Source organism: Melopsittacus undulatus, chromosome 1 (assembly GCF_012275295.1).
Source record: "Melopsittacus undulatus isolate bMelUnd1 chromosome 1, bMelUnd1.mat.Z, whole genome shotgun sequence".
Taxonomy (NCBI): Eukaryota; Metazoa; Chordata; class Aves; order Psittaciformes; family Psittaculidae; genus Melopsittacus; species Melopsittacus undulatus.
This window is the reverse complement of record NC_047527.1, coordinates 129930445-129943564: the sequence shown is the minus strand read 5'-3', so window position 1 is coordinate 129943564 and position 13120 is coordinate 129930445. Positions and strand designations below refer to the sequence as shown.

General features: G+C 41.3%; 1 long non-coding RNA gene across 4 annotated transcripts in view; it reads left to right on the top strand.

The window, feature by feature from the left end:
* Positions 1–13120, top strand: part of LOC115947131 (uncharacterized) — a 28308-nt gene that overhangs the window by 703 nt on the left and 14485 nt on the right. For 3 of the 4 annotated variants that reach the window (XR_004551114.1, XR_004551115.1, XR_004551001.1), the window contains exons 2-3: positions 1534–1624; positions 3359–4447. This is a non-coding gene — a long non-coding RNA (uncharacterized lncRNA). Of the gene's footprint in view, positions 1–459; positions 866–1533; positions 1625–3358; positions 4448–13120 lie in introns of those variants that run through there. The other variant, XR_004081086.2, reaches the window with a different exon arrangement.

The following is a 13120-nucleotide window of genomic DNA, read 5'->3' as shown; positions in this document are numbered from 1 at the left end:
CGGCCCCGGCAGGCAGCGGGGCAAGCACCAAACCCTCGTCTTCCTCCTTCTCCTCCTCCTTCTCGTCTTCTGGCCGGCCGAGGGGGGCGTGGCCTCCGAATAGCGCGCCTCTGGGGCGGGGACAGCGGCTGCGGGCTGCCGCGGCTCCCGCGCTCGTGCGGATCTTTGACAGCGCGATGGGGCGGGCGGTGGGGTGGGGCCCAGCAGTACCCTCCTCGGGGGAGGCCCGTAGAGGAACAAGCCGTGATTGACGCGGAGCGCGCGTGGGCCAATCCAGACCAAGTGTGGGCGGGGCCTCCTTGGGCACTAGCCAATCCGATGGCGGAGGCCCTCCTGGCGCGCTCGTAACTGACAGCGAGCGGGAAGCCTTGCAGCTGCTGCCCCTCCGCCGCCGCCCTCTCCCTCTCTCCCTCAGAGCAGTATCCAGCTTCTGCCCCCACCCCTGACAGCGGAAGAAGGAACCCCATGGTTTCCCCTGGAAAGCCAGGACCTATTTCGTTCTCCCTCTCCGCTAGTCCTTCGTAACAGCCTCCGAGCCAGACCACTGCCTGCGCTCCCGGCTCCGAGGGAGGCAGCAGATAAACTACCCCACTGTCCCTTCCACACCCACTGGGGATATTGTTCGCAGCAGGCGGCGAGGGGGCGGGCACTGGCCTCTTCCCTTCCCATTGGCTCAGCCGCGGAGGGCGCGGCGCGGGGTGCTCTGGGATATGTAGTTCTGTGCTGGTGCCGTGGCTGTGGCGCATGTGCAGAGAGTGTATGAGGTGAGTGGTGGGGGTATACGCCATAGCTTGTGCTGTTGGACGCTGGAGAGCGGAGCGAGGCTGCGGGTCGGGACAGGTCGGATTGGGTCAGGTCTGATCAGGTCAGCGCTTTACAAATCCTCCCTGCAGATTCATAGAGCGGGAGCCAGCCCCTAGCAGCCTGTGGTGGGTCAGAGAGGTGGAGTACTTGTGCTATGAAAATACAAGACTGCAGAGAGGTTAATACAGCCTTTCAGTCCATAAAAGGGGCCTATAAAAAAGGTGGGGAAGACTTTTTAGCAGGGCTTGTTACGATAGAATGAGAGCTAATGGTATGAAAATAAAAAACGGGAGATTAAGTCTGGATGTGAGGAAAAAGTTCTTTACAATGAGAGTGGTAAAACACTGGCACATTTTGCCCAGAGAAGTGGTAGGTGCCCTATCCCTGGAATCATTCAGGGTCAGGTTGGATGTGGTTCTGGGCAACCTGCTCTAGTTGAAGATGTCCCTGCTCATTGCAGGGCATTGGACTAAATGACCTCTTAAGGTTCCTTCTAACCCAAGCTGTTATATGATCTACAAAAGCTAGTAGCGTTGCAAAGCCTATTAATTCCATTCAAGTTTGGCAGAAATTTAATTGTGGTACACCTGTGCAGCTCTGTCAGCTTACATTTTCTGTTCTACATGCCTGAATTCTTTGTCAAATAATACTGAGCATCTACTAACCACAAATTGGTGACAACAGTGCCAAAGAATTTCTTTACCAGCTGTTCATGGTTTCATCCTTCAGAGGGATGAGGATGCCCTCAATCTCCATCCCCAGCTTCCAGCACGCCCTCTGGGAGACAGGAAACAGACACGCCAAGCTCGTCCTTCATACGGTGAGAAAATGATCAGAAATAAAGGTGGTGCAGGCAGTTACCAGGCATAGTACAGTCAGGATGCACAGGCCACAAGCAAAAAATGACCTTACAAATGCTGAATAAATTGCATTCAGATAAGCAAAGGGTAATACCTCACAGTTTGCAGTTTGGCCAAATCTCAGTCCCTTTTTCTAGGCAGTGCAGGGGAGCAGGAAGATCAGGGCTTCCCCAGAGGGAACTGGCTGCTGTGAAGACCCCAGCCTGGCAGAGAAGTGCCCTCACAGGCAGGGTGCAGTCCCCATATTCTAGCAGGGCTGGGGAGGTGATGGGACCTGCCGATGGTCCAGTGGTCACCAGATGAGCAGGAGATGGGGCTACCTCCACTACAGGGCTGGGCAGTGGGCAGGTGTTCTGGGAGAGGGTGGTTAGGGCACCACAGCCTGCCTGTGCACTCAGCACCTCCTGAATCAGAGGTTGCATGAAGAATGGACAAGTGTATTAGCAAGGCCACTCTTCATTTTTTTGTGAGACAGATATTTTAAGTCCTATGGAAGTTTTTAAACTTATAGTGGATGTCCATCTGTGCCTGTAGGTACAGTGCTTTTGAAAACCTGGCTCTAGCGTACAAAAAGTAAAAACTCTGTCTCAACTCAGTAAGTGATTGAAATGACATATAAAAGATATTGGTGGTGTTGGTGGTTTCAGTAGGGGTGTCATGATTTTTATATATTTTTAGTATCCACAGTTACTCCCATGCCAGATTCCAAATTTTCCAATACTCTTTCCCAGATTCCAAATTTCCCAAATGCTTTCTGCTAACTTACACTTTCTGAGCCTGCCTCTTTCAGCATTGTTCCCACATGAACCAGTATTTACCATCTGCACCCTGCTGCTGATTGTTCTCTGTGGATTCTCAAAGAAACCAGCAGAAGTCACCTGTTGAGTTAAATGGAAATAGGATTAGCTCTGAGGATGTATACATATAAAAACACAAGAATTCCAACTGCTATTGGAATGGATGAAAGAAAAATATCAGAAACAGTGTTAAAAATAAGCAAAAAAGTTTTTGTCATCACTTTTTTTTCAGGCAGAAAACTTTTAGAACTGCAAAAAAAAGAAGAAAGCATGGAAATGTGTGGGTGAGCAGAGACCCACTGAAATGCGAGGCTTCTGACAGGATGTCAGCCATAGTATCACATGAGGGTGGCTGTTTTGAAAAACAGCCCAAGCTAAGAAAATCCACTTAGTGCTGAGTCTCTACTGCTTGGTGTCTTTCACAGTGTATATGTATTTTGTTTCATTGCAAAGAATTTAGCTCTATGCTTTTAATACTTGAATGATCCTTTATTCATATGTGCAGTTTTCACCTGTCTTGTTCATCAGTTCTTCTCAATTTTGTTTCTGATTTTCCAGTCTTTTGATAGCATTCCTGATGCATTAGTACGCTGATTTAATTTTCTCTATTTTCTCCATCTTTTTCTTCTGTAAAGTTACTTCCCTAGATCTTGCTTTTCCCATTATTTTTGTTTCAGCTGCATTCTTTCCTGGTTCTAATACCTACTCTTTTCTCCACCTCAAAAATATTCTTTCACCCAAATTCCTCACCTGTGTAATTTATTTATTTAATTAATTTTTGTTTTTAAGCTCCTGAGCAATTTGTGTCTTCTTTTATGTCACTTCTGGCTCACTCTAAGGTGTCCTAACATCCATTGATTTTTCACCTAACAGACTGATCTTTTTGACCCTATTTAGGCATTGTTCTACCGAGCACAATGAGGTTTGTAATGCTGAACAGAGGAACACCTAAATGTCCTTACCAAGAAAAGAAAAGAAACCAGAGGGGGTGTGAAGAGTGGAGCATGCAGCCAGACGCCTCTCCCTCAGTTTCATTGGTTACCCTCTCCACTATCTGCCAGCACTTACATAGGTTGCATGTAGACAGAGATTGATGAGCGGCCAGCAGCTGTGAACAGCAGAGACTGTAATGAGACAGTGGCTTCACAAAACTGTAAATCCAGTTGTAGGATAGCTAGGATTAGATTAAAAATGCTGCTGCCCTTAGACACAAGATGCTGAAGTAGTATAAGACTACTCTGTTTGATTAAAGGGTGGTGGTGGTGAGAATATTTAAATAAACAAATGAAGGAATAATTTTTATCTGGCAGAATTATCCAAGATTGGGTATCAAATAACCTTATTTATGAATGAACTTTCTTTGCCAGCCCAAAGGCTCTTTGACAGTTCTTTCGTGCTCCCTTTCTGCACTTGTCATGGAACCCAAATGATTCCAAGAAATCCCTGTATATGCATAAGTTTGGGTGCATGTTTTTTGTCTTTTATTTGGACCCTTGCTGAAATCCAGCATTTTGTTGTAAACTGTCTTAGCTCCAACAACAGCAGCTTTGAAGAATTTCCTGGTGGCATAGTGTCACTGATCAGACAGAGCCTGGATTAGAGCCACAGTGGAAATCATGTTCTTGGCAAGCACATTCCTTAGGCACTGTTCCACATGATCCCAAGTGGACCAAATCAGAGGTATTTAACCTGCTTTGTTTCTGTGGAAAACATCTATCAAGAACACCATGGGAACTCAAGGCATGAATTCTTCGGTAGTGTCCTTTCTTTGGAAATGTGTCAGCCTGGAGACTTCGAACAGTGCAGAACTGGGTTAAGAATCCTGCCTCCAGGAAGGCCAATAATAAACATGAATGCGACCTAAAACACAGAGCTTCCCTTCCCTTCTACCACATCTATCATCATTGCACCTGCTTCTGACTCACCTGATGTTCTCCTAGGATTTTCTCACATCATAACTGTGTGGTGGCAACCATGAGAAAACAGGTATGTCTCAGACATTGAATCAATTTGTTTATTCCAAACAGAATTTATACAATAACACAGCTGTAGGCAGGGCCAATGCACTCCATACCCAGTTACTATATCAACTCTCACCATTGGATGACATTGAATCAGATATTGTAAAAGTGAAATTTTGGCTTAGGATTAAAAAGTGGAATCCATTTGACATTACTCTAGACATCAGACTTTTTTTCCTTGTCACAGTGACAGGTCACAGATGCAATCCAGGACTTCATAATTTCCAAGGACACAGGGTAGACATCAACTTCAGGAAATTCATTGATAGGCTTCCCCAGCTTAGTCAAAGATGTGCCTTTTCATCACCCAGTATCATGTCACACAGCATGAATGTGACTTGCATACCCTAAGGGAGTGTACACTTTTCTATACCTGATCTATCACAAATTTGAAAACTAGAAGTCTTGCCCAAATTCTGGTTGATCTTAGGGAACTGCTACTTGACTCTATGTGTCATTGTTATGAAGCAATTTTGTCTTCTCTCCTCCTATGCTTAACTTATGACAGATCTAAGTCTCTGCAGACATCTTCACTTCTTATTTCTACCAAACCATTGCCAAGTATGTGACATAACCTACCATCATCAGTGCTAAATTAAGTAGAGAAGGAAAAAACTTGGGATGTGCATCTCTGCAATTGAGAGATAGATATTGTTGAATATGTAAGAGAAAAAAAAAAGTGGGAAAGCTGAGGCAAAATGAAGACTGACAGAATATCAATGATTTTTTTCTTGGAGCTGGACAAGCCCACACATCCAGCTACCATTTGACAGCAACTTAAGTAGTAATTGAAAAGGTCTCCTTGGATATTGCCAGTGTATGATCTCCTGAGTTTGGATGTTGGAATGCAGGTACAGTCACCAGTGGTTCTTGATGGATCAATCTGTTAATCTCAATGTGCTGTGAACTTGGGGGATCATATCCTGCTTCTGCTCAATCACCTGTCACTGGCTTTGTCTTCTATCGTTGTCTACAACGGCTTGCAAAACAAATCAATCCTTCCTTTTGATTTAGAAACTGAAGCCTTTAATATGTGGAGAGTATTGTTTCCTCTTCAGTGACCCTGATGCAACTGAGAAAGTATTCTAGAAAAGCCTACTACCCCTTCTTATCAAAATGTTTGATTTTGTTTCTTAAATAACTTTGCTTGCTGTTTATTTTCCCGTCCCAACATGCTGCTAGACCACTGATATAGTGGAATTATTATCTGGGTCTCCACATGACTAGTTATCCTCCTCTACTTGTTCAACAACACCCACTAATTGTTATCTGAACCAATAAGGGCTGAACTTGTCACAGATGTACAGTTATTATTGTACTACCCATTCTAGAAATCTCTTTTTACTGCTGAGCTGCTCCACCTGCCCTTACAGAACTCTTCTCACAGAGACAGACATGATACTCAGAGGAATCCTGTCTTTGTCATCAGTGACAATATCTGACTACACAGAAGGTTGTGCATGATGTAACTCCAATTTTGCAGTTTCATTTTATGTGGCCCATTGTATGCAGGAAACAATGCTTCTGGCTCAGGAAGTCTGTGTGCATCTGCACTGGCACTGAAAGCATTGCTGCTATGCCCAGATATGTGCTTCTTGCTCAGTTCATCTGGCAAAAACAGGCAGTGATGGTGGGTGTGGTGACAGGTACATGGTGTGTTATATGAGTTTTTTAGATGGTTGGGTACTTTGTACAAATACATGATCCCTATCCCATTTTCCTGCAGTGAATCCGCACTGGCAGCTTACAAAATAACAGAGGATGGAAAAGTGGGATGCCATTCAAGTGAGGATACTAATTAACATGCCTTTAGTACACATAAGCATAAACAGGATATCATATGCTCCGCGTAATTTGTGATCCAAATTTTGTATGCACTACCAGTGACCCAGTTTGCATAGATCTTGTATTAGTAACTGTAAAGAATGCTGCATGAGAGACATGTCAATAAAACACTGGTCCTTGTTTGAGAAAATCAATTAATGCACCCAGAAATTAGAGTCTACAAGTGCAGCAGGTGTGTGGGAGAATGCAAGGTAGAATTTTCACCCATGAAGAAGACTGACAAAAAATGCACATTCTATAGTCTCAAGTGTATTTTCTAATCTCAACTCTTCATTATGATACAGTTTTATTTTAATGAAGTTTCTGAGGTGACTGAACTAAAAACATGAGCCATAGACTCCATTTTTATCCGGATCCAAGTCTCAGTGCATTGTGTGGTAGAGGAATGACCTTTGTAAAATAAGTGCACAAAGAAGGGTACAATTGGAAGTAAACTAGTAGCAATAGATAATTTCAAGTACCTGGGATTAGTGACCTAACTGCAAGTAGCACATTCCTGTTGCAACAAATGACTGCTTTAAGCAGTAGGTAGCTTTCCTGGTGCACAAGAGATTTAGTCCTATGTAACAAACAAAATCTGATAGAAGAAGTAATTACAGCTGGCTCCCTCTGTCACAATAGCTGCAAGATAGGGAAGGTTAGTGTAGTGATCTTAACTGCAGAAAGGGTGTCCAAAGGCATAAAGCCATGAAACCGAAGACGAAGTATTTAAGAAAATAAAATCCTTAAAATTATCCTGGTAAATATTTTAGCACATCATAGTAGAAGGGTAAAATCAATAAACATATTGCATTAGGTAATTTATTCTAGCAATAGGTAAGCCTACTAAGAATTAATAGCAGCCCCAATAATGCCAGGAGGACTCATCATGAACAATAGCAGCTGTATTCTGTAGCTGATTTGTGCATCAGAGGGGTTCTGTGGGGAAACATAAAATTCCAAGTGGCCAGAAATAAATCCAAAAGTAGATAAATATTTGGAATCCAAGACCCACAGGCATCAAGAGACACATTAATCTGTCTTGAGAGAATGGATCAAAGTCAGCAGCAGATCTGAACTCTCTGCAGGTGTCACTACTTAAAAGGAGCAGATCACTAGGGCAAGAATTTTTTTTTGCTTATCAGAAAGGCAACTCACTGTCAGAAACTGGCATGAAAATATCTAGCATTAAAATCAAAAGGCTAATTTAAGTTACAAGTTTGTTTCTTTGATACTGTAACATCACTAGCTAGAATGAAAAAAAAAAATGTGCAGGAGCTCAAACTGTTTGCTTCTTTCTCCAAGGATTGAAGAGTCTCTGATGAGTATTTTTCTAACCTCTTCTTAGAAAGATGAATGGTGGAGATTATACCACACCTCTAGGTGACCTATTTCTGTCTGTAGCTATCCTTGGAGTTAGAAGGCTTTCCTGTCTTAGCCTAAACCTTTTCTGCTGCAGTTGAAGCCGGTTAGATTTTGTTCTGCCCTCAGTGTTACGAAGAACAATCAATGGAATCCCTGCTTATAAGAACCTTCTATATATTGAAAGGTTGTTATATTACCTCCGTACTTGCCATCAGCCTTTATTTTTTTTAGAGCAAATATATCCTTTCCCTCTTCCAATCATTCTCCATCTTTTAAACCTCTTTTTTAAACTTTATTTTTGTACTACCCTATTAAACTACATAAAACCAAGACTTCTGTAAGGTAGGAAAAACAATTACTAACCCTGTCTTGCATATGACACATCTAGGGTGAGTTTTTCTATTTTTGCATTAGCATCATATTGTTGACTCATATTCAATATGTGGTTTACAGTAATACCCAGATCTCTTTCTAGAGTGCTGTTACTATTCTCCATTTTGTGTTTATGCATTTGATTTTTTTCTTGCCACGGTATAGTACTTGTTACTTGTGTCTACTAAATTTCATCTTATGGATTCCAGAACACTTCTCCCATTTATCAAAGTCATCTTGAATTCTAATCCTTCAGTTCCCGTGCACCCCTTTCTGCTTTGGCATCATGTGTGGTCTCTGTTCCATCAAACAAGTCTTGAATGAAAATGTAGCATTGTATCAGATCTTGGCTAGACCCCAGCAGAACTCTATACTATATATTCTTTCTGTTTGAAAACACAATATATGTAAGTCTTGGAGTATTTTCTGCAAGCAATTGTGTACCTGCTCTGTAGCAATTTCACACAGAACAAAATAATTCTGTGCACTGCCTAAGAGAATGTTAACGTAAGATAGTGTCCAAAGATTCCCTAAAGTTGATACACTTCACTTCTACTGCTTCTTTTGGTGCAGACCAGGTACTCCATTAAAGAAGGAAAATACAGCAGGATTTGTTTGCAACAAATCTTTGCTGGCTGTTTCTTTTTCACTGACCCTCCAGGTGCTTTTAATGTGGTGGTTTAATAGTTTGTCAGAATATTGTTCTTGCTGTTGAAATTATGTTGACTGCTGATTCCTCCTTTCTTTCTGAAGGTAATACAATGTTCTCCTTTACTCAGACTCACCCATCTTCCATGAATTCTTTAAGTCAGCAATGACAATGAGGTGTTATAAACATTTTAAATCTAGGACCACTCCAAATAAAATTTCGGAGGTAAATATTTAGGTAATGAGTGAGCAAAGAAATGATGACTGCTTAAAATGGATATTTGACTCTTGGCTTAAGAAGAAATAAATTATGTAAACATTGTTAAAAACAAAAATTGCGATATAGAAAAGAATAAAGCAGAATAACTTAACAGAAGGAAAATTCTATGAACAGTGTCTTAGTATTCTTTGTAACTTATAGAAAAAATACAAACAAACCAAAAAACAAAAGCAAAAAGCAAAAAACAAGCCTTCTAATACTTGTTAATTTTCTTTAACAAAACTAAATTATCATAACATTCTGGTTTCTTACTTGAAATAAGTCCGTGGGCAATAGGAGTTATAAAAGTGAACAAAATGTTATGATACCGATAGTGAGATTTAGAAATACACAGTATTTACTTTCAAATGGCCCTTTTTATCCCCTTACCCCCAATTGTCCCACTCTTATTCCTCTGCAAATCAGCCAAACCTCTTCCTTTTCCTGCATTTTTTTCCTCTCCTAAACATCGCATTGTAAATCCTGTACAATCCCAAACTCCTTTTCTCTTGCATCGTAAGATGTATCACACCCCTGTGTAGCTATCCCCTTAGTTTGAAAGGCGATTCAGGTAGCTTCTTGCTTGCAGTGCCTTGTCATGATGCTTTTTTCAACTGGACACTGTTGTTAGTGAAATTTACATCTTTCTGGAAAGTTGGCCTTGTAAACAAAAAGCTATTTCCATTTGATGTTACGGGTTGTGGAAGGTCCAATAATAACCTGAAACTGTTATTTCTTCCATTTTAAGGAAAAAAAAAGTCAACTAACCTTTGAAGAAAATGTACCATTTTACATTGGTCATGTTTTGGTTTGGTATTTTTAGCTATATTTTTGAGCTTAGTTATGATGGAAATGTAGAAAGTGCTTTCTGTTTTATAAAGAACTTAATGCAGATTACCAAGATTCACCTCCAGAGTGTTAGAAGTTGCATTCTAAATCATAACAAAAGTCTTCTCTTTTCATCAAGTTTTAGTTATTGTGTGAGAGAAAAGGAAATTCCTTTTGGGTACACCTTGGAATTATGTGATGCTATAAGGAGCTGTTGCTAAGAAATAGGAGAGTTCAAAGCTTTTTTGTTTGGCAAAAGAGCATGGCTGTGAACAGTTTTCCATCTGACTTCTAAATGCACCTTAATTTATAGCTCTAAGTTAAAATTTTATTTTAGAACCAGTTGCCTGGCATCAAAGGCAGCTTTCCTAGGCTGGGAATTTATTGTGCTTTGCTGTCTTGGTAGCTATATGTTGCAACAAGCAGCTCACATAAGTGGACAGAACCAGTTTGACACCATGTAGGCTATTCACATTAGTCTTCAGATGAAGAGCAGCTAAAGAGCTTTAATGTCAGAGTTGTATCCCCTGTAACGGTAGATAACAACTTTGAACTAGTTAGATGCATCAATAGCGCTCACTTCTCTCTAAGCTGAACAGGAAATCTAGTTCATCTCATGTGGTTTCCTGCTGAAACGCATATTTGCAATGACATCTGTATAAGCACTGCAAAATTCAGTTACTAGATAGTGAAAGATATCTTTCGTATTTTGTTTTGTTGTTTTTTTTTCCCCACAATGAAATATTAAGCTTGCTGAAAGAAATGACTAAGCTCAACATAAAATGTAACATGGAAATAATAGTCTCTTTATCTGCTTGAAAAGTGATAATTAAAAAATAATTACAAGAAAGATATATACGCTTTCTGTTTAAATGTGTATATTTCACACATTTAAAAATAATATATGTTCTCTCTGTGGTAAATTCTGCCCTGCAGCTTCATGAGGGCACCTCATAGCCTTGGAATAAGCACTGCTCTGCTGCCTAGCTGAGGTGACTAAAGAGAGCCAAACTCTTCAGGTGTCATTAAACCTCCGTGTGTGGAAATGTACACATTCAATCACCAGGGAGAGGTAAGGGCAGAAAACAGCTGAGCAGTGGCTGCTACAATCACACAGTGGTGCAAAGGGAAGATTTGGTTCTAAGCAGCCAAACAATTTTGTAAGTTTGACAATAAATTATACTGTAGGTAGAATTTCCTGATCCCCATCCCTATGCTTACACTACCTATTTTCCTATTTCAAAGAGAGTGAATGGGAATGACAGGAATAACCAAAGTCAAACCTAACATATTCTGTGTCGTGTGACCAGCATATGCTTTGTGCAAAGTTCCTGCAGAGTCTCTCTGTAAAGCTGAGATGGCCAGCTATGAGCACAACAAAGCATGCAGCATCTCTGAAAGCAGAAAAATGGTACTGTGGAGCTTATTCTAGTTAGATCCCTTCTGCTATACTGTATCAGAGGCCATATGTGGGATTCCTTGGTTTTAAGTCTTATTCAAAAATTATTCCCTTGACTAAGGGAATGAAAGATGTGCATTACATCAAAGTGTGTGTGTGTGTGTGTGTGTTAATGAGACTGGTTTGGACCTGAACATGGTGTAAGTAGTATGGAGTAAGGGGTAGAGAATATATTGGTTCTGCCTGGGATAAGCCACATGGGGCAGAGTTAGCTTAAATTGTATGTAACAAAGAATTAAGCCCAGAATGGGGAGGAGTCATTCAAAAGGACTCTGCATGAGAAATGGTATACCAGCAGCAGCAGGATATGTGGTGGCCTCATAGGAGTTTTAAAGCATATAAATTAAATTTCACAGCATATGTGGATAAGCCTACAAATAAACAATAAGGACAAAACAATTACTGTTACTTCTCAAAACATTTTTGAAAGTTGACGACAGTGTTGCTGATACAGGTAATTACAAGGAAAGGATGATGTTGCTCTAATTGATATAACAAAGTAACACTCCCTGGAGAGCTACTATGGTCTGTGAGAATGGCAGGTCCAGTATGCTCTTTGGCTTTGCTCCCAGCCAGAGGCTGAACTGAGTGACCATACTACTCCACAGGATTTACAAGTCTGAGTTCTGTAATTTAGAAGCTCCTTGGCTGGACATTTCATATTGTTTCAGAGCTTCCGGTCTGAAGCCTTTTTTTTTTTATTATAGACATTTTATTATTTGGTTTTAAGAAAAAACAGTTCTTGATCAGCCCAGTATCTCCAAGCTACACACATAAGTTAAGGACCATCATTACCACATCTTAATATATACTTTCTGAGAAGAAGATGCTTGTGCTAATAGCTGTGCCAACAGTTTGGGGAGAACTTGTCAAGGTTAACCCAAGTGTCTGATCTTCTCATTCATCGGAAGACCCCACAGTCTGAAGAATACGCCAGAAACGTGACTCATCAGCAGATACAGAACTGTCGTGGTTTAAGCCCAGCCGATAACTTAGAACCACACAGCTGCTTGCTCACTCCTCCCCTTCCTCCCCCCAATCCCAGAGGGATGGGGGGGAGAATCAAAAGAATGTAACTCCCATGGGTTGAGATAAGAACAGTTCAGTAACTAAGGTATAACACAAACCACTACTGCTACTACCAGTAATAATAATCATAAGGCAAATAAAAAAGGAAAAGAAACAACCACTCACCACCCACTGACCAATATCCAGCCCGACCCAAGCAATGATCTAGCCCTTCCATGTAATTGCCCCCAGTTTATATAGTGGACATGACGTGCTGTGATATGGAATACCCCTTTGGTCAGGTGTCCTGTCTCTGCTTCCCCCTGACTTCCCCTCCTCCCTGGCAGAGCATGAGACTCAGAAAGTCCTTGGTCAGAGTAAACATTACTTAGCGACAACTAAAAACATTACTGTTATCAGCATTGTTCCCAGGCTGAAACCAGCACTGCACCAGCTACTAAGAAGGAGAAAAATTACTGCTACTGCTGAATCCAGGACAGGAACACATTCCAGCAAATAATCACTGGATATATTACTTTAGCATGAACAATCTTTTCCTGCCTTCTTATCTTTTCAGCTTATATTCACTATTAGTGAAGGAATGCACTAAAGACAGGAGTCAGCAGAGAGTGAAGGTGATCTCAGCAGCCTTACTCCCTAATCCCTTGCTCCTGCCCTCATCCATATGTTCCTGTCCACTCAAGAACCCATCCTTTCCTGTTCAAAATATGACAGTAGGCAGGCTTTGCTGTAAGTTGAACTAACCCACTGCTGACTAAAACTGGCTCTCAGAGAGACCACATTAGTTCTGGAGCTAGCACACTGTAAGCAGTAGGAATGAGTGTTTAGAAGTTGGGCAGAAAGGAAGAGTGGTA